The 25,030-nt window shown below is 46.7% G+C and overlaps 1 protein-coding gene across 4 annotated transcripts in view; it reads right to left on the bottom strand.

Annotated features, from left to right (window-relative positions):
• rnf180a (ring finger protein 180a) overlaps nucleotides 1-17,122 on the bottom strand; it is a 113,940-nt gene extending 96,818 nt beyond the window's left edge. For 3 of the 4 annotated variants that reach the window (XM_078397394.1, XM_078397431.1, XM_078397403.1), the window contains exon 1: nucleotides 16,919-17,122. The gene's annotated coding sequence lies outside the window, so the exon portion shown is untranslated. Of the gene's footprint in view, nucleotides 1-11,461; nucleotides 11,484-16,918 lie in introns of those variants that run through there. The other variant, XM_078397422.1, reaches the window with a different exon arrangement.
• Between the last annotated feature and the right edge of the window lie 7,908 nt (nucleotides 17,123-25,030).

The raw sequence follows: 25,030 nt of genomic DNA, 5'->3' as shown, positions 1-25,030 counted from the left end.
TGACGTAGAGAAACAAGTGAAGATACTATCAGATCCACTTTTTGGGAACATCCAGGAAGCCAAGCCAGTTGCAGTTGCAACTGTCACAAGCTCTACTTTTGCTAAGGCAAGAGAAAGGCAGCAACTAAGAGGAAGCAGTTTTGCAACAACTGCAAAGCCCGTAGAAGCACAGGTGCAAGAGAATCTGAAAACAAAGGGAATGAAAAAGGATGTATCTACCGCCAAGCAACAAGGTTCTTGTTTGTTCTGTAATAAAATTGGTCACACATTAGGGCGGTGTCCACAGATCAAGAAAAAGGAGCACATAGAAAAGATAGACTTCTTAAAGGAGAAGGGACTCTGTTTTGGATGTTTGAAAATAGGTCACGTGAGCAAAGACTGCAAACGTTGTTTGGCTTGTGATGTTTGCAACCAAAATCATCCTGAAATACTTCACATTGAACAAAAGGACAAAGAAAAGAAACCAGAACATACAGAACAGTATGAAAAACCAATTGTGAGTGATACTGTTCTCTCATCTCAAATGTATGGGCATATTGGGGCCAGTGATGAAACCTGCATCTTCTCCATTGTACCGGTACAAGTAAAGAGCCACAAGAGGAGCAAAGTCTTGCAAACATACACAGTTTTGGATCATGAAAGTTCATCTACCTTCTGCACAGAAAGTTTGATGAGAAGGCTGAACTTTACAGGACCAAAGACCAAAATTCTCTTGCGTACCATGAACCAAGTGAAGCCTGTGATCAGTCATCAAATTTCAGGTTTGGAAATATCAGGTCTGGACAAAGACGATTTTATTCAACTATCTGATGTGTTCACACATAAGACCATGCCTGTTTCTCAGCTAAACATTCCCAGACAACGAGACCTGAAACAATGGCCTTCCTCAGGAATATCAAGATTCCTGAAATAGACTCTGGCATTGACCTACTCATTGGGACAAATGTTTCAAATGCATTGGAACCTTGGGAGCTGGTCAACAGCCAAGGGGATGGACCATACACTGTGAAAACCCTAATGGGGTCGGTCATTTATGGTCCCCTGAGAAGAGACAACGACAGCAGGGATGTAAATGGCTGCCCTGCTGCTGCTGTCAATCGAACATCCATTGCAAACCTGGAGGAGCTACTGGTCAAACAATACAATCACGACTTCAGTGAAAGAACCAGCAAGGAAACAGATGAAATGTCCAGAGAAGAGATAAAGTTCTTGGATATTATGAATCGCTCAGCAAGGATGACAGATGGACACTATTGTCTAGACTTACCTTTCAAGCAAGAAAAACGCCAGCATGCCAAATAACTGTTGCATTGCTGAGCAGAGCATGCAGAGCCTGAAATGCAAGTTTGGCAAGAATGAGAAGTTTCACGATGAATATACATCTTTCCTCACAGAAATTATTGACAATGGTTATGCTGAAAGTGGACCAGCTAAATTAAAGTGATGGAGAACTCTGGTACATCCCTCACAAAGGGTGTATCACTCAAAGAAAGGAACTTTAAGGGTGGTCTTTGACTGTGGTGCAGTCTTCAAAGGAACATCACTTAACTGCCAACTGCTGCAGGGTTCAAACCTAACCAACTCACTCATTGGAGTTCACATCAGATTCAGTCAAGAACCGGTTGCTTTGATGGCTGACATCAAAGCAGTTTCATTAGGTCAAGGTATTAGAAAAGCGTATTGACTGTCTGCAATTTCTGTGGTGGCCCGATGGTGATGTGCAGCAAGATCTTGTTGAATACCAGATGAAGGTACATCTTTTTGGAGCCGCGTCATCACCAAGTTGTGCAAATTTTGCATTAAGGAAAACTGCTGAGGACAATAAAGCTAATTTTCCAGCAGAGGTGACAAACACGGTAAAGAACAACTTCTACGTAGATGATTGTTTAAAATCCATACCTTCGGAACAGGAAACAGGAAACAGATGGTAAAAGACCTGACTGCCATCTGCCAAATGGGAGGATTCATGCTGTCAAAATGGATCCGCAACAGCCGTGCTGTATTGGTATCCATTCCACAAGAAAACGGAAACAGAGATCAAGGAGTTGGACTTGGACAAAGATAATCTGCCAATGGAAAGAGCACTGGGATTGTGCTGGTGCGTTGAAACAGATGTGTTCAAGTTCAGAATTGCTGTACAGGAACGACCATACATTAGGCGTGGCATCGTGTCCGTGGTCGGCTCTATATACGACCCTGTAGGATTTCTACAACCATTTACTCTGCCAGCTAAGCTGATTATGCAGGAACTCTGCAAGGAAAAGCTTGGATGGGATGAAAACATACCCCAAACCTTCTCTCAGCGATGGACAGGATGGCTAGCAGATCTCAACAAGATTGCGGAGTTTAAAGTGGACCTCTGCATGAAGCCAACAAGCTTTGGTCAAATCAGATATGCACAGCTGCATCACTTTTCAAACGCCAGTGAAAGAGGCTAGGGTACTGTTTCATATCTAAGATTGGAAAACGATAGCAAAGAAGTGCATGTTGCATTCATAATGGGGAAATCCAGAGTGGCACCATTAAAACAGGTGACGATTCCCAGAATGGAACTTACAGCTGGAGTCCTAGCTGTCAGAGTTGACACAATGCTGCGAAAAGAATTACAGCTTTAACTGGACAAATCCATCTTCTGGACCGATAGCGCAATGATGCTTAAGTACATCAACAACAAAACCAAACACTTTCAAACATTTGTAGCAAACAGGATCTCTTTTGTAAGGGATGCTACTGATGTATCACAATGGCGAAATGTTAGCACAAAAGAAAATCCTGCAGATGAGGCCTCTAGAGGACTAACAGCAGACCGCTTCTTAAGCTGTAAAAGATAGATCAAAGCAGCAGAAATTTTCTGTTAGCCAGACAGAGAATGGCCAAAACCTCACTTGGAATCTGCAATCACTGCTAATCAGAAATCAAGCAAGACATCACAATGAACGTCATTGTCAAAAATCCATTGAACTCCACAAACTCTCTGATCAGCTATTTCTCATCATGGAGGAATCTGAAAACTGCCGTAGCTTGGCTTCTTAAAGTAAAGACAACACTCTTGCAGCTAGAAACAGATCCTGGCAAACTGAAAGAAAAGGTTGAAAAGGAGATGCAAGTCTTTAAAGCAACACTCCACGGACAATGTTTATTTCCTGAAGATCTTTCCCAAGCAGAAAGCGCAATCATCTCTTTCAGTCAAAGACAACGATTTGAAGAAGAACTATCAGGACCAGAAGCTGGTAGTAATGGTGTCAAAAGAAGCAGTTATTTGTACAAACTGGATCTAGTGCTGAATGATGGACCTCTGAGAGTAGGCAGTGGCCTGAATAGACTAGCGATGCCTGAAAAGGCTAAACATCCTATTATTCTCTCGAAGGACCTTCACATATCAACACTACTGTTACGATATATCCATGAACAGTTCGGACATGGAGGAAGAAATCATATGCTGTCTCGTCTCCGTAAAAGATACTGGATTATCAAAGCTAACTCCGCTACAAGAAAAATCATAACAGACTGTGTAGTGTGTAAACAACAGTGGGGAAAAGTTGGGGAACAAAAGATGGCAGATTTGCCCCTGGTGAGAATTCTGCCAGACAAGCCTCCATTTACAGATGTAGGAGTAGACTACTTCAGTCCTATAGAAATCTAAAGAGGATGATGTTTTGTTAAAAGATTTGGAGTAATCTTCACCTGCATGGCAAGCAGGGCAGTACATCTTGAAGTTGACACACAGACTCCTGCATCAATGCATTACGAAGCTTCATTTGTCGATGAGATCAAGTTTCATCTTTAAGATCAGACAACGGTACAAATTTTAATCGGAGCAGAAAGAGAATTAAGAGAAGCATTCAATAACTTGAATCAGGACAAGATCCAGGATGCTATACTTCAGCAAGGAATAAGGTGGTACTTTAACCCTCCAGCAGGATCCCATCATGGCGGTGTTTGGGAACGATTGATCCGCATGGTTCGAAATGTGCTGCGCTGTTCTTAGCCAACAAGTTCTGGACAATTAAGGATTGCAAACTTTAATTTGTGAAGTTGAAGCAGTTTTAAATGATCGACCCATTACCAAGAATTCTGATGATTCAATGGACCTGGAAGCACTCACACCAAACCATCTTCTTCTGTTGAAAGCCAGGCCAATACTACCACCTGGACTCTTTGTAAAGGAAGACATACATTAGACGCAGATGGAGACAGGTACAATATATGGCAGATCTCTTTTGGAAATGGTGGATGCAAGAACACTTGCCTCGAATCCAAGAACGACAACGGTGCTCAAAGGTGAAAAGAAGCTGTGCTACGTGACATTGTCGTGGTGGCTGATTCCACTGCACCACGAGGCTCCTGGCTAATGGGCAGAATATTGGAGACCATACCAGATGCACGAGGTCTTGTGCACACAGTTCGACTTCAGACTAAGAGCAACATCTTGGAAAGACCGATAACCAGTCTGCTCCTAGAAGCTGATACCTGAGTACAGCAAAGACTGGTGGCCTTAAAGGTTGAAGAATCACTAAAGTAGATTAGATGCCAACACATTGTACATAGCTTTTTTTTAAATTATGTGTAAAGTCTCCTTTTAATGTTTATTGGTAATTGTTTCGTTATAAACGTAGACCAATTAAGGGCCGGTGTATGGGAGCCATTTGTGTTTGGACTAGCTGCTCTTAGCATATTATAACGTTTTGTCTAGATATATCCTGCCGTATTAATTTGGCCACTTGGGGGCTGTCGTTAGATGAATACATAAATTATATGGGCATAACGGACTGGTTGGAGCCGGAACTAGGTGATATATCTGTGGACGCAGGGACTGGGAGGAGCTAGACACAGGGAGCCGAGAGAGGATACAGTTCTTACCAGACCTGCAACGAGAGCTGTGAGCAGACAAAGGGGAACAGAGCAGCCAGCCACGACTTGTGTGCAAAATCAGTACAGCCTGGTATGTTAATCTTCTTGTTTGAGGATGTAACTAGGAAAATTGACAGGGGAGAGCCGGTGGATGTGGTGTACCTCGACTTTCAGAAAGCCTTCGACAAGGTCCCACATAGGAGATTGGTGGGCAAAATTAGAGCACATGTTATTGGAGGTAGGGTACTGACATGGATAGAAAGTTGGTTGACAGACAGAAAGCAAAGAGTGGGGATAAATGGGTCCCTTTCAGAATGGCAGGCAGTGACTAGTGGGGTACCGCAAGGCTCGGTGTTGGGACCGCAGCTATTTACAATATACATCAATGACTTGGATGAAGGGATTAAAAGTACCATTAGCAAATTTGCCGATGATACGTGTGAACTGTGAGGAAGATGCTATGAGGTTGCAGGGTGACTTGGACAGGTTGTGTGAGTGGGCGGATGCATGGCAGATGCAGTTTAATGTGGATAAGTGTGAGGTTATCCACTTTGGTGGTAAGAATAGGAAGGCAGATTATTATTTGAATGGTGTCAAGTTAGGAAAAGGGGACGTACAACGTGATCTGGGTGTCTTAGTGCATCAGTCACTGAAAGGAAGCATGCAGGTACAGCAGGCAGTGAAGAAAGCCAATGGAATGTTGGCATTCATAACAAGAGGAGTTGAGTATAGGAGCAAAGAGGTCCTTCTGCAGTTGTACAGGGCCCTAGTGAGACCGCACCTGGAGTACTGTGTGCAGTTTTGGTCTCCAAATTTGAGGAAGGATATTCTTGCTATTGAGGGCGTGCAGCGTAGGTTTACTAGGTTAATTCCCAGAATGACGGGACTGTCATATGTTGAAAGACCAGAGCGACTAGGTTTGTATACACTGGAATTTAGAAGGATGAGAGGGGATCTTATCGAAACGTATAAGATTATTAAGGGGTTGGACATGTTAGAGGCAGGAAACATGTTCCCAATGTTGGGGGAGTCCAGAACCAGGGGCCACAGTTTAAGAATAAGGGGTAGGCCATTTAGAACAGAGATGAGAAAAAACTTTTTTAGTCAGAGAGTTGTGAATCTGTGGAATTCTCTGCCTCAGAGGGCAGTGGAAGCCAATTCTCTGAATACATTCAAAAGAGAGCTAGATAGAGCTCTTAAGGATAGCGGAGTCAGGGGGTATGGGGAGAAAGCAGGAACGGGGTACTGATTGAGAATGATCAGCCATGATCACATTGAATGGCGGTGCTGGCTCGAAGGGCCGAATGGCCTACTCCTGCACCTATTGTCTATTGTCTATTGTACAACTACTTCAATAAACAACTAATTAAACTGGAAAAAACATCTTGAAGATCTCTCTGTTGGGGTTTGCGTCAAGATCAATCACTCCCACTCCCTGTATAGTAATGGCAATTAGAAAAGAGTTTACTGGAAAAGACTGAAGTTGCCATTACATGGGCTTTTGTAAGGCATTAGACAAGGTGCCGCATGTCAGGCTTTGGCACAAGGGATCCAATGCAAGCTGGCGTATTGTATCCAAAATTGGCACTGTAATAGTAGGCAGTGGTAGAAGGATGTTTTTCTGATGGTAAGTCCGAGACCAGTGGGGTGCCACAAGGACGAGTGTTGGGACATATTCACTTGCCTATCAGAAATCCTCTTAAATACAGGCATCTTGTGTTTCACGCGGGGGTTAAGCACTGGAAAAGCCGTACGTAAATCAAAATGCGCCTAAAAATCAAATGTAATACAGGCACCGCATGCAAGCACACTGCCATAAGGTGGCAGGCATAAATTGGCGCGTTATTCAAAAAATAGGGGTATTAAATTAAACTTTGGTAATAATTAGAAAAGTACAAAATCGTGAGAGGAATAGATCGGGTAAACGCAGAGTCTCTTGCCGAGAGTGGGGAAATCAAGAGACAGAGGACATAGGTTTAAGGTGAGGGGGAAAGATTTAATAAGAACCTGTGGGATAGCTTATTGTTTACACAAAGGGTGCTGCATGAGTATGGAAGAAGTTGCCGGAGGAGGTAGTTGAGGCAGGTACTATTGCCGCATTTAAGAAACGTTTAGACAGATACATGGATAGGACGGGTATAGAGGGATAGGGGTTAAACACAGGCAGGTGGGACTGGTGTAGATGGGACATGTGGGTTGGTGTGGGCAAGTTGAGCCGAAGGACCTGCTTATACACTCTATGACTCTCTCTATAACTAAGTGCGTTATTCTAAAAACGCATAAATCAAGCACTCGTAAAACACGAAGTGCCTGTATCTGTAATTCACTTGAATGTGAATATAATAGGTATGATTTACAAGTTTACGTATTGCACAAAGTTGGCAACATTGTGGATAGCGAGGAAGGTTGTCTAAGGCTACAGCAAGGTACAGTACAGATGGAAAGTTAGGCAGAATATCGGCAGATGGAATTTAATCCCGAAAGGTGCACGTTGATGTATTTTGGGCTTTACATACACGGTACATGATACACCCAGAAATGTTAACGAACAAATGGACCTTGGAGTTCAAGTCCATATAGTTCAGAAGCAGCCACACAGATAGGCACGGTGGTGACGCAGCCATTTGGTAGGTTCACAGGTCGAGGCATTGAACATTAAAATTGGCAGTTCATGCTGCAACATTACAAAATGCTTTTGCATGCAGTTCTTGTTACCATGCAGTGGGATGAATATTGCTTTGCTGCAGGGAATGCAGAGGAGATTCACAAAGATGGTGCCTGGATAGGACGACTGACACAAAACTGGTTTACAAAAAAAGAGACAATGTGTTGGAGTAACGTAGCAGGTCAAGCAGCATCGCTGGAAAGCATGGATGTGTGACGTTTCGGATTGGGACCTGACCCGACCCAAAACGTCACTTATCCATGTTTGTAGGATGGTGTGTGTGGTGTTATTGCAATGTGCCTTTAAGACTACACAGGTCTATTGGTAGGGGGTCATCAGGGGGCGACAGGGAGGAGCCCGGCGGAGCAGATGTGCGGTTGAATAAACACTCGGGTAAAAACAGTCGGACTCACTGTATCTTTTTAAAGAACACAACATAGTGTCAGAAGTCCTGTAGGGTGCGTGAAGTGTACTTTGAGTCGAACAACTATCGTTTGGAGCTCGTTGACGGCAAAAGAGAAAGAAGAGTGCGACATGCAAGACGACAATGCACAGAGAGCCCCGGTAGGACCAAATGCTACATTTAGCATCCAGCCTCCGGAGTCCTTCGACTTTTCAAAGCTGCAAGAGTGGGCCAAATGGATACGGAGGTTCGAAAGGTTCCGTCTGGCAAGTAACTTGAATGCCAGCTCCGAAGATAATCAAGTTAACACGCTGATTTATTGCATGGGAGATGAGGCGGACGATGTTCTGCGCGGGTTAAACCTGACAGTAGCACAAAGCGGAACGTACATAGGGGTGCGCGATGGCTTCCAACGATTTTTCATAGTAAAGAAAAATATAATCTATGAGCGTGCCAAGTTCAACATGCGCAGGCAGGGAGAACATGAAACAGTGGATGCCTTTGTCACTGCGTTATATGCACTGGCAGAGCACTGTAACTACGGGGTGCTACACGACGAGCTGATACGCGACAGGCTTGTTGTCGGACTGATGGATAAGCGGCTGTCCGAACGTATGCAGCTTGACGCAGAATTGACGCTCGAAAAGGCCGTCAATATGGCGAGGCAGAGTGAGGAGGTGAAACGGCAACAATCTTCTCTGCGAGGTGACACCAGGACAGAGACAAGTGATGCTAAATCTGTGGACAGAGTGTATAAGAGCAGTAGTAAAGGTGCTAAAAACAAACCTCACCAGGCTTATGGCCACCAACTCAAAACACAGCGCCCAACACAGCAGGGGGAAAAGTGTACAGTGCCATAAATGTGGCAGCTCTCCGTCCCATCCAAGGCAGGATTGCCCGGCAAAGGATGCGAAATGCCATTTATGTGGGAGAAAGGGACACTACAAGCGTGTGTGTAGATCACCCAAAACCGTGCAGGAAGTTGAAGAGGACGAGGGTGTTATGTTCCTAGGCAGCGTCACAGCCGATGGAGAGCCATGGATGGTAAACATCGACATAAATGATAAAAACGTGTCATTCAAAATTGACACCGGCGCCGATGTTACAGTCGTACCCCACACCGTGTTTAAAGAGATCTATAGAGACAGCGATCCACCTACCCTCCGTAAAGCAACCAAGCCACTGCTGGGACCCGGGAGGAGTCCACTAGAAGTTGTGGGCATCGCTGGGCTGTTCCTGGTGAAAGGAGAGAAAAGGGTGATGGAGGATGTGTACGTCACACGACACCTGCACACTGCATTGCTGGGGAGGCCTGCTATCGGCAAGCTGGAGCTTGTGGTTCGGCTAGACAGCATCACCATAGAGACACTTACGACTAGCTACCCGAAGCTATGCAGCGGTCTCGGGGAGGTACGACAGCAGTATGCCATCAAGCTGAAACCAGGGGCCCAACCGTTCTCATTGAAGACACCCAGAAGGATTCCGTTGCCGCTGATGGGTAAAGTCGAGCGAGAACTGTCCCGCATGGAAGGCCTGGGAGTGATCACTAGGGTTGAAGAGCCTACTGACTGGTGTTCAGGCATGGTGGCGGTGCCGAAAAAGACAGGAGCCGTACGCATATGCGTCGATTTCACTAACCTCAACGAGTCGGTGTGTCGAGAAAAGTACATCCTGCCATCGGTGGAGGAAACACTGGGGATGCTGGCTGAAGCCAGAATATTCAGCAAGTTGGATGCCAACACGGGGTTTGGCAAATACCCCTGACCGAAGACTCAGCAAAATACACAACATTCATCACACCCTTCGGTCGTTACTACTTCAAGCGGCTGCCCTTCGGCATTGCCTCTGCCACCGAACACTTTCAAAATAGGATGGTGTCAGAGGTCACGGAGGGACTCGAGGGAATCGTCTGCCACATGGCTGATGTACTGGTCTGGGGCCAAACACGAAAGGAGCACGACGCTCGTCTGCATACTGTGCTGGCGAGGATCCAAAAGGCGGGCATTACGCTTAACATTGACAAATGTGACCTGTCGAAGGAAGAGGTGACCTTTCTTGGTCATGTCCTCTCCTCCAGTGGCATTAGTCCTGACCCGAGCAAGACTGAGGCTGTAAGGAAGATGGAGGAGCCGACCAATGTGAGTGAGCTGATGAGCTTTCTCGGAATGGTTAACCAGCTGGGGAAGTTCATCCCGCAACTAGCAGAGAGAGACAAGACTCTGCGAGACCTCCTGTCAAAGAGGAACTGCTGGCTGTGGGGCGTCGACCAGGCAAGAGTGTTTCAAGATTTGAAAAATGCACTGGTATCCCCACCTGTACTAGCCATGTACGACACGAACCGTGAATGCAAAGTCTCAGCAGACGCGTCATCTTACGGCCTGGGAAGAGTACTTCTCCAAAAATGGGATGAGGAGTGGAGACCAGTAGCCTACGTGTCGCGATCTCTCACACAGACGGAGCAGAGATACGCGCAGGTGGAGAAAGAGGCCTTGGGCCTGACCTGGGCTTGTGAAAGGTTCCGCAACTTTCTCATCGGTAAACACTTCCAGATGGAGACGGATCATAAGCCTCTCCTGAGTCTGCTGGGGTCACAGGCACTGGATGCTCTCCCTCCACGGATTCAGCGTTTCCGGATGCGCCTCATGCGCTATTCTTACTCCATTTCTCATGTGCCAGGAAAGTGTCTGTGGACAGCTGATACGCTGTCGCGTGCTCCTGTGAAAATGGGGGAAACGCCTGACGAAAAGGAGTTGTTTGAGAATACAAACATCTATGTGGACATGATAATAGAGAACCTGCCGGCAAGCACTGCCTACCTGGATGAGTTGAGAGCGGAGCTAAAAAGGGACAGTGTGTGCGCACGCGTAATGCAGCTGTGTCAGGAAGGATGGCCAACGAATAGCAACAGTGAACCGGCACTCAGGCTGTACTGGGCAGAACAAGCATTGCTCACGGTAAATGACGGACTGTTACTCAAAGGGGACAGATTAGTCATACCCTCAACTATGAGGAACGACGTGCTGACCAGACTACATGAAGGTCACCAGGGAGTGGTGAAGTGTAGAGAGCGTGCACGACGGTCAGTGTGGTGGCCTGGACTAAGTCAGCAGCTGAACGAATTGGTCCTCAACTGCCGGACATGCAGCAAAGAGAGACAGAACCACACAGAGCCGCTGATGCCATCACAATACCCAGGCCGACCATGGCAAAAGCTGGGAGCTGACTTGTTCATGCTGGGAAGCAAGAACTACCTGCTGGTAGTGGATTATGCATCGAGATACGTGGAAATCGCTCCACTCAGCCCCACCAAGTCGACAGATGTAATCCACCACCTCAAATCAATGTTTGCACGTCACGGCATTCCGGAGACATTGGTCACAGACAATGGGCCTCAGTTTGCCGGAACCGTCTTTGCTGCGTTTGCAAAGTCGTATGGTTTCCGCCATGTCACAAGCAGCCCGAGATATCCTCAGAGTAACGGGGAGGCCGAATGTGCAGTCAAGACAGTGAAGGGTCTCCTGAAGAAAGCGGCAGATCCCTACCTCGCTTTACTTGCATATAGAGCGACCCCACTGCAAAACGGGTACAGCCCAGCCCAACTCCTTATGGGGAGAAGGCTTCGCACTACGGTACCAACACTTCCAGCCCTGCTGAATCCTGCTCTTCCCGACAATGAAGTGGTTGCGTGGAAGGAAAAGGAGAAGAGAATCAGAGATGCACAACGGTACAACCTGCGGCATCGTGCACGGAGTCTCGACAGGCTCTTTCCCGGACAAGAAGTGTGGGTCACGGATCAAGGCGAAGCTGGAGCTGTGATCGGCAGCCACACCGCCCCCCACTCTTACATCGTGGAGGGACCTCACGGGACGGTCAGGCGAAGCCGTCGCCATCTAATTCCCATGAAACCCTTGCCGGACCAGAGTGGGGGTGGTATGAAAGAGCAACTCCCGGGTTGCATTCCAGAGCAGAGCTCAGCAGAACCACCAAAAGAGAACATTCCAGAGCAGAGCTCAGCAGAGCCACCAAAAGAGAACATTCCAGAACTGCCATCCACTCCCAGAACCAGGTTTGGGAGAAGAGTGGTGAGACCAGATAGGTTGAACTATAAGTGAAAAAAAAAAAAAAGAGAGTTTCTAAAGAAAAATGTTTTTCTAATTTTCACTAAGACAATGTGTTTACATGTACTTATGTTGAATTAATTTAGTTCAGATAGGAACAGACCTTCCAGCTAAAGAGGCAGAATAATCCTCTAAGGTCTGGTGAATCAACCGCAGTCTACCGATTGATTCTAGAAAGGGGAGATGTGGTGTTATTGCAATGTGCCTTTAAGACTACACAGGTCTATTGGTAGGGGGTCATCAGAGGGCGACGGGGAGGAGCCCGGGAGAGTAGATGTGCGGTTGAATAAACACTCGCGTAAAAACACAGTCGGACTCACTGTATCTTTTTAAAGAACACAACAGTGTGTTGCCTCCAACTAACAACGTAGGTAGTAAAAAATAAAAGAATTCTGACCTCCCCTCATCATGTCATTCATAATTTTATGTTTCTATCAGGTCTCCCCTCTCTAGCCGGGTGCCCTTACTCGACCCGGCTATGCCTCCAAGTACTAGAGAAAGCAATCCAAGATTGTCCAAGCTCTCCTCATAGCTAATATCCTTTAATCCAGGAATCATCCTGGTAAACTTCTTCTGTACCTTCTCCTTAGCTTCCACATCCTTCCCATAATGTGAAAATCAGATCTGCAGACAATTCTCAAAATGACACCTGACCAATGTTTTAAAAAGTTGCAACACGACTTTCTGATTCTTGTACCGAATGTGCTGACCAATGAAAGCAAGTATACCATATGCTTTCTTTACCACTCTACCAAGTTGCATTGCTATTTCCAGGGAGCTATGGATTTGGACCCCAAGATCTCTCTGTACATCATTGTCATCCATTGTTATTCCTCAGGCTTGGGCCTGATTGTAACAGTACAGGAGGCTTTGGACAGAAAGATAGTAGTGGGAGTAGGCTTAGGAATTAAAGTGACAAGCAACCAGAAACTTAGGGTCATTGCTAGAGACTGAAAGCGAGTGGTCTGCAAAATTATTCCACAATTGGAAAGGGTACAGAGAAGATTTACAAGGATGTTGCCTGGGCTAGAGGGTCTGAGCTATAGGGAGAGGTTGAGTAGGTTGGGACTCTATTCCTTGGAGCACAGGAGGATGAGGGGTGATCTTATAGTGGTCTATAGAATCATGAGAGGAATAGATCAGGTAAATGCACAGAGTCTCTTGCCCAGAGTAGGTGAATCGAGGACCAGAGGACATAGGTTTAAGGTGAAGGAGAAAAGATTTAATAGGAATCTGCGGGGTAACTTTTTCACACAAAGGATGGTGGGTGGCTGGAACAAGCAGCCAGAGGTAGTTGAGGCATGGACTATCATTTAAGAAACAGTTACACAGGTACATGGATAGGACAGATTTGGAGGGAAATAGACCAAACGCAGGCAGGTGGTACTAGTGTAGCTGGGATATGTTGGCCAGTGTGGGCAAGTTAGGCCAAAGGGTCTGTTTTCACACTGTATCACTCTTTGACTCTCACCAGTCATGAAGTGATCCATCACCTTATAGACAGATTAGCTGTCATTGACACGACTTGGACAGCCTGTCAGCAGATACTATTGTCTCTTGCATCCGCCCTAAAAAAAAGAATCTTTGTGCTCTCCTCCTCCACACTTTTCTGTACATTAAAATAATGCCCATTCTCTAAATTCCCCCCCTTCTGACAAATAGCCATCAACGTGAAATGTTAAATGTTAATCCTGAAAAGTGCAAAGTGATGTATCTTGGAAAGCTCAATCAGGGCTTTACAAATGCAGTACATGCCTGCCCGGCGAGGGCTTCAATGTCGGGAGCCCGACCACCCTGACGTGGCAATTTCGACTGCCTGACCACGGGATGAAACGGCAGGGAAGAGAAAGACATTCTGGCCTTCCATCACAGTGAGGAGGTGACTGGAGGAAATTCACTGTGATGGATGTTTTTTGTTTTATGTTGGTTTTTGTGATTGTGTGTTTTATTGCTTTCTTTTTTATTTCCTCTCATTGGTGACTGTGGGTAACGTAATTTTGTCCAAAAACATGTTTTTGGGTGACAATAAAGGCTATTCTATTCTATTCTATTCTATTCTATGATAATGGCAAGGATCATTACCAAATAAATGGACCTTGGAGGTCTTCTATTGCTCAAAAGTAGCCACTTGGGTAGTGGTGAAGAAGCCAGGCTGTCTGAAGAAGAGTCTCGACCTGAAACACCACCCATTCCTTCTATCCAGAGATGCTGCCTGGCCCGCTGAATTACTCCAGCATTTTGTATCTATCTTCGGTGTAAACCAGCATCTGTAGTTTCTTCCTACCCATTTGGAACCAGCTGGGACCACCTGGTTCGCAGAGCCCGCGGACCAGACTTACCATCTGCGGAGCTGGCTGCCTTCGGAGGCTGTGGTGGCGCTGCGGGAGCGGCTGCAAATCGCCTTCGGAGGCTTCGGCCGTGGGCCGCGTGGATGTCGGAAGCCCACTGGCCCTGCCCTGGGTGGGGGCCGACATCGGGAGCTCCGGCAGCGGCAGCGTCTTCGCTCGCCCCGAATTGTGGGGCTTGGGTCGGCCCGCCGTGGACTTTTCACCATCTGGCGCGGCCTGAAATAGGCCGCGGGATTTTTTTCTGACCGCCCCGACATGCAGCGGCGGCGTCTTCGCCTGCCCCGGATCGCTGGGCTTGGGTCGGCTCGCTGTGGACCTTTCACCGTCCGGCGCGGCCTGGAACGTGGCAACTTCAACAGCCTGACCGCGGGAGAAGACGGCAGGGGAAGAGAAAAGGCATTCTGGCCTTCCATCACAGTGAGGAGGTCACTGGAGGAGACTCACTGTGATGGATGTTTCTTTTTTTTTGTTTTGTGTTGGTTGTGATTGTGTGTGAAATTGTTTATTTTCATTTTACTGCACATCTTGTATGTGTATGTGACAAATAAACTTGACTTGACTTGGTAGGTTCACACGTCCAGGCATTGAACATTAAAGTCGGTAGTTCATGCTGCCTGACCTGCTGAGTATTTCCAACAGTTGCTGTTTTAAATCAAATTTACAGCAACTACATTTTTTTCTGACATATTAAATTGGAGCCACTGGTTAATCCAAGCACAAGTGTCAGCGGGGAATCCTAACTCCCTGCTGCGTTTTCATCAAACTACTAACATCTTAAGACTCGTAAAATTGTTTCACAGCACAGCTCTCAGGCAAGTTTAAAATCATCTCACCAGTCATGAAGACGGCTGAGCAAAAGTAGGTCAAGGAAAGGTTACCTTGTCCCTCTCGCAGAAGGGTAGTGTGAGGACAGCAGTTGCACACATTCACCTTACACACACACACACACACCAAGGTGCTGCCTTGGCACATTGCACACGCGAAACAAGGTGACAGTCAGAGGAACACTGCTCACCGGCAGCACCGGTGCATGTCCAGCTCGGCCGCGCACCGTCCCCAATCCCCGGGCTCAGCGCCGCTCCCCACCCACCCCCGGGCGGGCCCATCCCAGCCGCGTCCTCCAGGCAGCCGTCTGCAGACCCGACCTCCCGCCGCCCGCACCCGTCTCACCGCCCTGCCTCGGCTCCCTTAGCCCAGCCACCTCGAGCTCCACGGACCCGGAACCCGGCCTCATCTCACCGCCCGGACCCGGCCTCGCCACCCGCGCCCGGGCCCATCTACCCCGCAATCACCCCGGGCTCCGGCTCCCTGGCCCGGGCTCAACTCCCCCGCTATCACCAGCTCCCGGGCCCATCTACCCGGACCGGGCCCATCCCCGCCCCCCCCCCATCACCCCGGGCTCCGGCTCCCTGGCCCGGGCTCAACTCCCCCGCTATCACCAGCTCCCGGGCCCATCCCCGCCCCCCCCCCCATCACCCCGGGCACCGACTACCCGGCCCGGCCCCCGACTACCCGGCCCGGCCCCATCTCCCCCCTATCACCGGCTCCCTCCCCCACTATCACCCCGGGCCCATCCCCCCCCCCCCCCCCCGCCATCAACCCGGGCACCGGCTCCCTGGCCCATCTCCCCCCCCCCCCCCCCCCCCATCATCCCGGGCCCATCTACCCGGACCTGGCCCATCCCCGCCCCCCCCATCACCCCGGGCCCATCTCCCCCCCCCCCCCCCGCCATCAACCCGGGCACCGGCTCCCTGGCCCATCTCCCCCCCATCACCCCGGGCCCATCTACCCGGACCTGGCCCATCCCCGCCCCCCCCATCACCCCGGGCCCATCTACCCGGACCGGGCCCATCCCCGCCCCCCCCATCACCCCGGGCCCATCCCCCCCCCCCGCCATCAACCCGGGCACCGGCTCCCTGGCCCATCTCCCCTCCCCCCCCCCCCCCCCATCACCCCGGGCCCATCTACCCGGACCGGGCCCATCCCCGCCCCCCCCATCACCCCGGGCCCATCCCCCCCCCCCCGCCATCAACCCGGGCACCGGCTCCCTGGCCCATCTCCCCCCCCCCCCCCCCCATCACCCCGGGCCCATCTACCCGGACCGGGCCCATCCCCGCCCCCCCATCACCCCAGGCCCATCCCCGCCCCCCTCCCCCCCCCCATCACCCGGGCACCGGCTCCCCGGCCCCCCCCCCCATCACCCCCCTATCACCCCGGGCCCATCTCCCCCCATCACCCGGGCACCGGCTCCCTGGCCCGGGCTCCCCTCCCATTCACCCCGGGCCCATCTCCCCCCATCACCCCGGGCACCAGCTCCCCGTCCCGGGCTCCCGGGCCCACCTCCCCTCCCCCCCGCCATCACCCCGGGCTCCCGGGCCCACCTCCCCTCCCCCCCGCCATCACCCCGGGCCCCCGGGCCCACCTCCCCCCCGCCATCACCCCGGGCCCCCGGGCCCACCTCCCCCCCGCCATCACCCCGGGCCCCCGGGCCCTCCCCACCGCTGCTCCGTTTGGCTGCTTTCATTTCTCTTACCCCTCGGCTCTTTCCTTGGCCTCCAGTTCCTTCTCTCCGTCTCCGTTCCCCTCACTGTCTGTGCGAGACCAGGATTTCCTTGATGTGTAATTTCAATCTGACCGCATTTTGATATTCCCATCCAGCAAAGTAATGTGAATGTAATAAAACATCTTTAAACGGGAGGTTTTTTGTTTTTTTTATCGGTAACGTAAAGTCACTTCATTATTGCTCTTTGAAGAACGTTGTTTTAACACAAAGTTCCGAAAACGCAAAACTTTTCAACAGATTGCCACTTGTATCATTTGCACATAAAATAAACAGCTGGAGGAACTCGATGTTAGGCAGCATCTGTGGGAGGGATGGATAGTCACAGATTCCCGTTCCCTCCACAGATGCTGCCAGACCCGCTGAATTCTTTGTGGATCTTTTGCATTGCATCTGAGCTCAATTAATTTATAACTTCTCACCATTTATAACTACTTCACTAACATAAAAATCGTTTGTATCAAATAATTCCCAACATTTCTTTTTAGGTTCCTTTAAGACATAAATGTAACCATTGCGTTATTAACAGTCATCTAACACACAAACAGGTTCTTCAGCCCAACTTGCCCATGCTGACCAAGATGTTCCTTCAGCACTGGTCCCAACTGGCTGCATTTGACCCATCTATATACCAAAACTCTTGTTTGTTTGTTTATTTGTTCCTGAATTACAGTCAAAACGCTACACGATGGCGCGACAATTTTAGGCCCACCTTAGTCACCGTCGTCCCTTTGGTGCTAATGGAAGTAGTTTCATTGAAATCGGTGTTATATTTTAAAAGTTATTCACATTTTTAAGTTTAAATCTATCTCCTAGGGAGGGGGGGGAGGGAGGGGAGAGAGGAGGGAGGATAAGGGGGGTGGAGGGGGGAGAGGGGAGGGGGGAAGGAGGGGAGGGGGGGGAAGGGGGGGAGGGGATGGGGAGAGGTGAGGGAGGGGATAGAGGAGGGGAAGGGGAAGAGGGGGGAGAGGGGAGGGAGGAGGGGGGGAGAGAGATGGGGAGGGTGCTGCACCAATGCAGGAGAGGTTTGGGCCCAATGGATCCACTTGGACTAGTATTCCTCTGAACCTTTCCTATCCAATTACCTGTCCAAATATCTTTAAAATATTGTTTTGGTACCTGCTTCAACTCTGGACAGCTCGTTCCATGTACCCACCATGTAAAAAAGTTGCCCCTCGGCTTCATTTTAAATAATTCCCCTCTCACGTTAAACCTATGTCCTCTGGTTCTTTATTCCCCTACTCTGGGTAAAAGCCTCTGTGCGTTCACCTTATTGATTCATCTCATGATCTTATACGATTACCTCTATAAGATCACCTCCCAGCTTCCTGCACTCCAAGGAATAAAGTCTATGCCTGCCCAACCTCACCCTACATTGCAGGCCCCCAAGTCCTGTAACTTCCTTGGATATAGTCTCTGCAATCTTTCTAGCTGAGCAACATCCTTCCTAAACCAGGGTGACCAAAACTGAACACAATACTTGAAATGCAGCAGCACCAACATCTTGTACAACTGGAACATTCCAACTTCTATACTCAAAACTCTGACTGATGAAGGCTAATGCACCGAAAGTCTTTTTTGACCACCCTATCTACCCGTGACACCACTTTTAGAACTTTCTACCTGCACTCCAAGATCCCTCTGCTCAACAACACCCCCCAAGGCCCTGCCATTCACTAAGATCCTGTCCTGGTTTGACTTTCCAAAATGCAACACCTCGCACCTATCTGTGTTAAATTCCATTAACTACTTCTCACCTCACTTACCCAACTGATCAAAACCTTGTTGTAATATTTGATAACCGTCTTTGCTATCTACAATACTTCCCACTTTAGTGTCATCTGTAAAATTACTAATCATGCCTTCTACATTCTCATCCAAATCATTGATATAAACCACAAACAGCAATGGGTCCAGCATTGATCCCTGAGGCACACCACTAGTCACAGGCCTCCAGTTCAAGAAACAACCTTCCATCATCACCTTCCTTTCATGAAGCCAATTCTCCTTCCAGTCGGTAGCTCTCCCTGGATCCTATGCAAACTAACCTTCCAAAGCATCCTACCACCTGAGCTATAGGGAGAGGTTGAGTAGGCTGGCACTCTATTCCCTGGAGCGCAGGAAGATGAGGGGTGATCTTATAGAATATTGTATAAAATCATGAGAGGAATAGATCGGCCAGATGCACAGTCTCTTGCCCAGAGTAGGGGAATCAAGGACCAGAGGACATAGGTTTAAGGTGAAGAGGACAAGATTTAATAGGAATCTGAGGGGTAACATTTTCACACAAAGGGTGGTGGGTGTATGGAACAAGCTGCCAGAGGAGGTAGTTGAGGCTAGGACTATCCCAACGTTTAAGAAACAATTAGACAGGTACATGGATAGGACAGGTTTGGAGGGATATGGACCAAGCACAGGCAGGTGGGACTGTGTAGCTGGGACGTGTTGGCCTGAGAGCTTGTTTCCACACTGCATCACTCTATAACGTGGAACCTTATCAAATGCCTTGCTGAAGTCCATATAGAAAACATCTACGGCTTTGCCCTCATCAGCCTTTCTGGTTACTTATTCAAAAAACACAATCAGATTTGTAAGACACAATCTCCCATGTACAAAACCATGCCGACTATCTTTAATCAGCTCTTATCTATCCAAATGTATGTATATTTTATCAATCAAAATCCTCTCCACTAACTTACTTATTAAAGATGTTTCCGAACAGAATATTTGTGAAACATTGCATTAAAAAAATTGGGTTAGATAATGCTAGCAGTGGTTTTCTTTTCAAACCTCCAGCACACAGTTTATATACTGACTACAATCCAAAGGAAGCCATTCACACTATCATGTACGTGCTAGCTTCTGACGGAGAAAATCCCTTAGTGCCATTCCTGTGAAAGGGATTGGCCAGGAAATTATAAATTACTTAATTTTTACCCCGTTTATTTTAATAATTTAATGCATATTTGTTTAACTCTATTATGGTTTAATTAATTTGATGTAATTTTTTTAATGATTTGTACTGGCACAGTGGTGCAGCAGTTGATGCTATAAGACCATAAGACATAGGAGCAGAATTAAGCCATTCGGCTGTCGTGTCTATTCCACCATTCAACCATGGCTGATCTATTTTTACCTCTCAATCCCATTCTCCTGCCTTTTTCCAGTGATCTTTGACGTCCTTACTATTCAAGAACCTATCAATCTCTGCTTTAAAAATACCCACTGTCGTCACCTCCACAGCCGTTTAAGGCAATAAATTCCACAAAATCACCACCTTCTGGCTAAAGAAATTCCTCCTCATCCCTGTTGTAAAGGTACGTCTTTTTATTCTTGAGTCTGTGCCCTTTGTTCTAGACTTTCCCATTACTGGAAACAATTTTCCACATCCACTCTATCTAGGCCTTTCAGTAGGTTCCAAGGAGATCCCCCCACATCCTTCTAAACTAGAGAAAGTACAGGCCCAGAACCCAATCATCCCCAGGATCATTTTCGCAACTCTCCTCTGTAGACCTCTCCAATGCCAGAACATCCTTCCTCAGACATGGGGCCAAAAACTGCTTAGAATATTCCAAATGTGGCCTCACAAGCACCTTATAAAACTTCAGCATTATATCCATGCGTTTATTTTCTAGTCCCCTCGAAATGAATGTGAGCATTGCATTTGCTTTCCTTACTGCCGACTCAACCGGCAAATGAACTTTTTGGGAATCCTGCACCAACACTCCCATCCCTTTGCACAGAGGTTCAAATTTCTGAATTCTCCATCAGACACCCATAAAAGGTATGACCCACCATGGAAAATGATGACATAATCCGGAAACACTAAACAGATCAATTATTTGTCTATATTACGCCATTCCAGATTACTTTCCGCACAAAGTTGCACTTCTATTGTTTATGGTACTTTATGGTCATTTGTATTGAGGTACAGTGAAATTCATTTTTGTATACTACAAAGGATGCCATGTAGTGACTTTCAATGCTCCCTTTTAAAGTGAGAATATCAATGTACCTTTTTGGGTGCCACATCCCCCGTGACACTATAATCTCAGTTACTGAGGGTGATATGAATGAATGAATTAATAAGTTTATTGGCCAAGTATGCATATACAAGGAATGTGCCTTGGTACTCCGCTCACAAATGACAACACAAACATACAGTTAACAATTAAGAATAAAGCATAAACACATCAAAAGCATAAAGAATTAGAATAAAGCATAAACACATCAGAAGATCCTTCATGAAGGTGAACCCTCAGAAAGAATCTGATCCCGATAGTGTACCTGGCTGCATTCTCAAAACCTGCCAGCCTAAATGGCTGGAGTTTTTTTGGGCATCTTCATCCTCTCATTATTAGTGTCTGAGGTTCCTACCTGCTTTAAAGGACATCGTAATGCTGGTGGCCAAGAAGAGCAAGGTGACATGTCTCATTAATGACCCACCTGTGGCACTAACGTCTGTGGTGATGAAATGCTTTCAGAGGTTAGTTATGACACATTTCAACTCCTGACTTGGCAAAGACCTGGATCACTGCAATTTGCCTACTGCCACAATAGATCAACAAAGGATCCCACTGACTCTTCACTCTGCACATGATCACTTGGACAATAAAATCATGTATGTGAGTCTGTTGTTCACTGACTACAACTCGACATTCAACATCATCATCCCCTCCAAGCTTGTCATCAAACTCAGAGAACTGGGACTCAGCTCTTCACTATGTAATTGGATCATTGAATCCTCATCAGCAGAGTGCAATCTGTAAAAATTGGAAACAACATTTCCTCCTTGATAACCATCAAAAGAGGAGCAAATCAGGGCTGCGTGCTCAGTCTCCTGCTCTACTCTCTCTCTGCACCCATGACTGTGTGGCCAGACACAGTGCCAACGCCAACAGTAAATTTGCTGACAATCCTACCATTGTCATGTGACTGATTGTAATGGTGCATCAAAGTACAGAAAGGAGATTGATAATCTGATTGAATGTTGCTGGAACAACAATCTAACACTTAACATTAGCAAGGACAAGGAGCTGATTGGTGACTTTAGAAGGGAAAATCCAGGGATCCATGAACCTGTCAACTTCGACGAGGTGGATGTGGAGAGAGTCAACAACTTAACGTTCCTGGGCAGGCATATTTTTGAAGATCTGTCCTGGACCCAGCAAAACAATTAAAGCTCATCAATATCTCTATTTCCTTAGAAGACTGAGTGTATGGTAAAGAGCAAAGTGATTGGTTGTATCGCAGCCTGGTTTGGCAATTTGAACGCCCAGGAATGAAAGACATTACAGAGAGTGGTAGACATTGCTCAGTCCACCATAGATACTGATTTCCCCACCATCAAAGGGATGCATAGCAGGAGTTACCTCAAAAGACAGGCAATACTATCAAGGACCAACACCACCCTGGCCACGCTCTCATTTTGCTGTTACTATTGGAAAGAAGTTTTAGGAGTCTGAAAACAGTGAGCACCAGGTTCAAGTAGAGTTTCTTCTCAGCAACCATCAAGTTCTTGAACACTAACCTTTTGCACACTAACACTATGATCTAACATTATGATCTTCCATGGACTGTGCCTTTGGTTGCACTATGGACCAGTGTTTGCACTATTATGGTTAGCTCGTATTTTGGTTATTAATGTATTACATTTTTGATTAGTATCTATTATCTGTGCGTTATTGCATTCAGGGGCCTGTTGAATGGCAGCAAGTAAAATTTTCATTGGTCTGTTGTCGCTACAGATGACAATTAAACACTACTGACTTTTGAAATAAACTGCAAGATAGCTATTATTTTATAAACCAATATAACTAAATTATTTAAAGAATACATATCAGCCGATATATTTAGTTCATTTTTAATTCCCATATTAACTTGTTTTTTTAAATTGAAAATCTTACAAGTAGCGGCTGTTAACATAGCACTTGTGGTAGTTTCCCAGGAGGATTGTTCATCCCAAGTTAACTATTACTGTTGACACAAGTGTTCCTTTCAAATTGGAGAGGAACTATCCAACCTACCTTTTAAAATTTTAAATGGCAATGTTACAATGAACCATTATGTGAAAGAGGCTGTCTGTCAGCACCTGTGAAAAAACAATTTCTCACATTTAAATTTAAAAACAATTCTAGTGGGTCTGTGTCTGATCAAGAACACCTACACAAGGCCTTCCAGTTCTGCACTAAAGCCATTTTTAAATTAATGTCTGTGATCGTGGAATACCTGGGCCTAATGGGAGGCCACTGAATTCAGTCATCTTTCATCGTTAATGACGCCAAGGTTTAGGGTAGCAAAATCTCCCAACGCATTTGACAAGAGTATTAATGAAGTAGAATACCTTCAAGGAGGTATTTCGGGAGATATTGGTGCATGAGATCTAAAGGTTAAAGAGGTGAGTTATAATGGGGAAAAAAAGAAGAGTAGCAGGACAAACTCAGCTGTCTAGGCAGTAGGCAGAGGTTTAGGCAGTATCTGTGCATGGAAATGGCTAGTCAATTGTCTATTGCACGAGTGCAGCTCAGAGTCTGCATACCTTTTTAATAACTGCTGCTTAAATAAAGAGAAAGGGGGGAATTTTTATCTTGTTGAATAGAGTTTCAGAAGAACCCTCTATGCGGTGGTCTTGATCAAATTAGGAAACGTTGCATTAGCCCCTGCCAATGTCTGGGAGGTTATTGTGCAAAAAACCTTTATTTTTAAAGGCAGATGAGTCCAGGCATAATATGCAATGGAGGGCAATCCACAGAAAATCTCCATCATCTTTGCCTCCCAGAACCTTGCTCTTCAGGGTGGTGTGAATGGAAACATTGATCAAAGAAGTTTCCTAGATTTGGATTCTCCTCACCACTGCTCTCCTCCCCTTTCTCCTGCAGTCTACCTTGTGACAGAGGTTTTTGCCCCTCCTCCTGCTCTTGATAATAGCTCATAATCTGAAATAATTATAATCTGAAATATGATCTGACAATAGCTGAAAGCCTATTTACGCCATAACTGAAGCATTTTGCGGTTGTAAGTGATAGTTTCACCTCTGTGATGTTGAGAAAACTCCCAAACCATTCCTAGACCCAAGTTTGGAGTGCCCATCCTCCAACATAACAATAACCCTGGTAATTGATTCTCTCTTGGAGCAGAATAGTTTGATCCTGTTTTCCTGTGCATGGTCCAAACTGTATGGTGAATAGGTTTCACAAGGAAAAGTGAATTTTCATTGGAAAATGACTGACATCACCCCTACACATTCCAAATGCCCTGTACATCTATCTATCCGCTTGGGCACAGAACCATATCATTTGCACGACACAATACAGACGGCTCTGAATCCTCAATAGGTTTTTACACCACAATCCTGTGTTTTCTGTGCAATTATTGGGCCTTTGGGTAAATTTTTGAAATGCATGTTCTGGACAGTTAAGATAGCTGAAGTTACATCTTCGCTCATGGTTATTAATAATCCCAGTTACTTTCTATATTGTGGCATTCACTTACAACTATTTCAAGCAACTTCCCAATAACTTGACCCCTGTCCATAATAAATATGCAACTTTGATGAAATTGTTTCTTGGTCCCTTTTAATTTTCATTATTGTTCATTCTGTGCATTTGATGCCTCATTCCCACATATCAAGGAACTGCTGAGATTAGGTCACTCCAGTCCTACCGTTACATGCCCTACTTGGTCTATCAGTAGAATAGTACTTGGGTGCCCCCTGGAGGTATTAATATGAAGACTGTAAACCATTACTTTGAAGAATAGTTTTTAACCTGAAAGATCAAAGTTACCATGAAAATATTGAACTCTAATTTTTGGATTAGTGATCAAATTTTACCACTTTTGATCTACGTCAAATTAACTTTGGAGTTATCAATTTAAACTCTGTGTCTTGCTTAAGTTGACCCTGTTTAACGGGTGCAGCCAACGCACACATTAATGCATTAATCAATGCTGTCATGAAGGAGAGGAGGAAGTACTGTCATAGAAACATAGAAAATAGGTGTAGGAGGAAGCCATTCGGCCCTTCGAGCCAGCACCGCCATTCATTGTGATCATGGCTGATCGTCCCCAATCAATAACCCATGCCTG

The sequence above is a fragment of the Rhinoraja longicauda genome, chromosome 1, assembly GCF_053455715.1.
Source record: "Rhinoraja longicauda isolate Sanriku21f chromosome 1, sRhiLon1.1, whole genome shotgun sequence".
NCBI classification, from domain to species: Eukaryota; Metazoa; Chordata; class Chondrichthyes; order Rajiformes; family Arhynchobatidae; genus Rhinoraja; species Rhinoraja longicauda.
The sequence above is the reverse complement of the archived record's forward strand: the minus strand, read 5'-3'. Positions and strand labels throughout refer to the sequence as shown.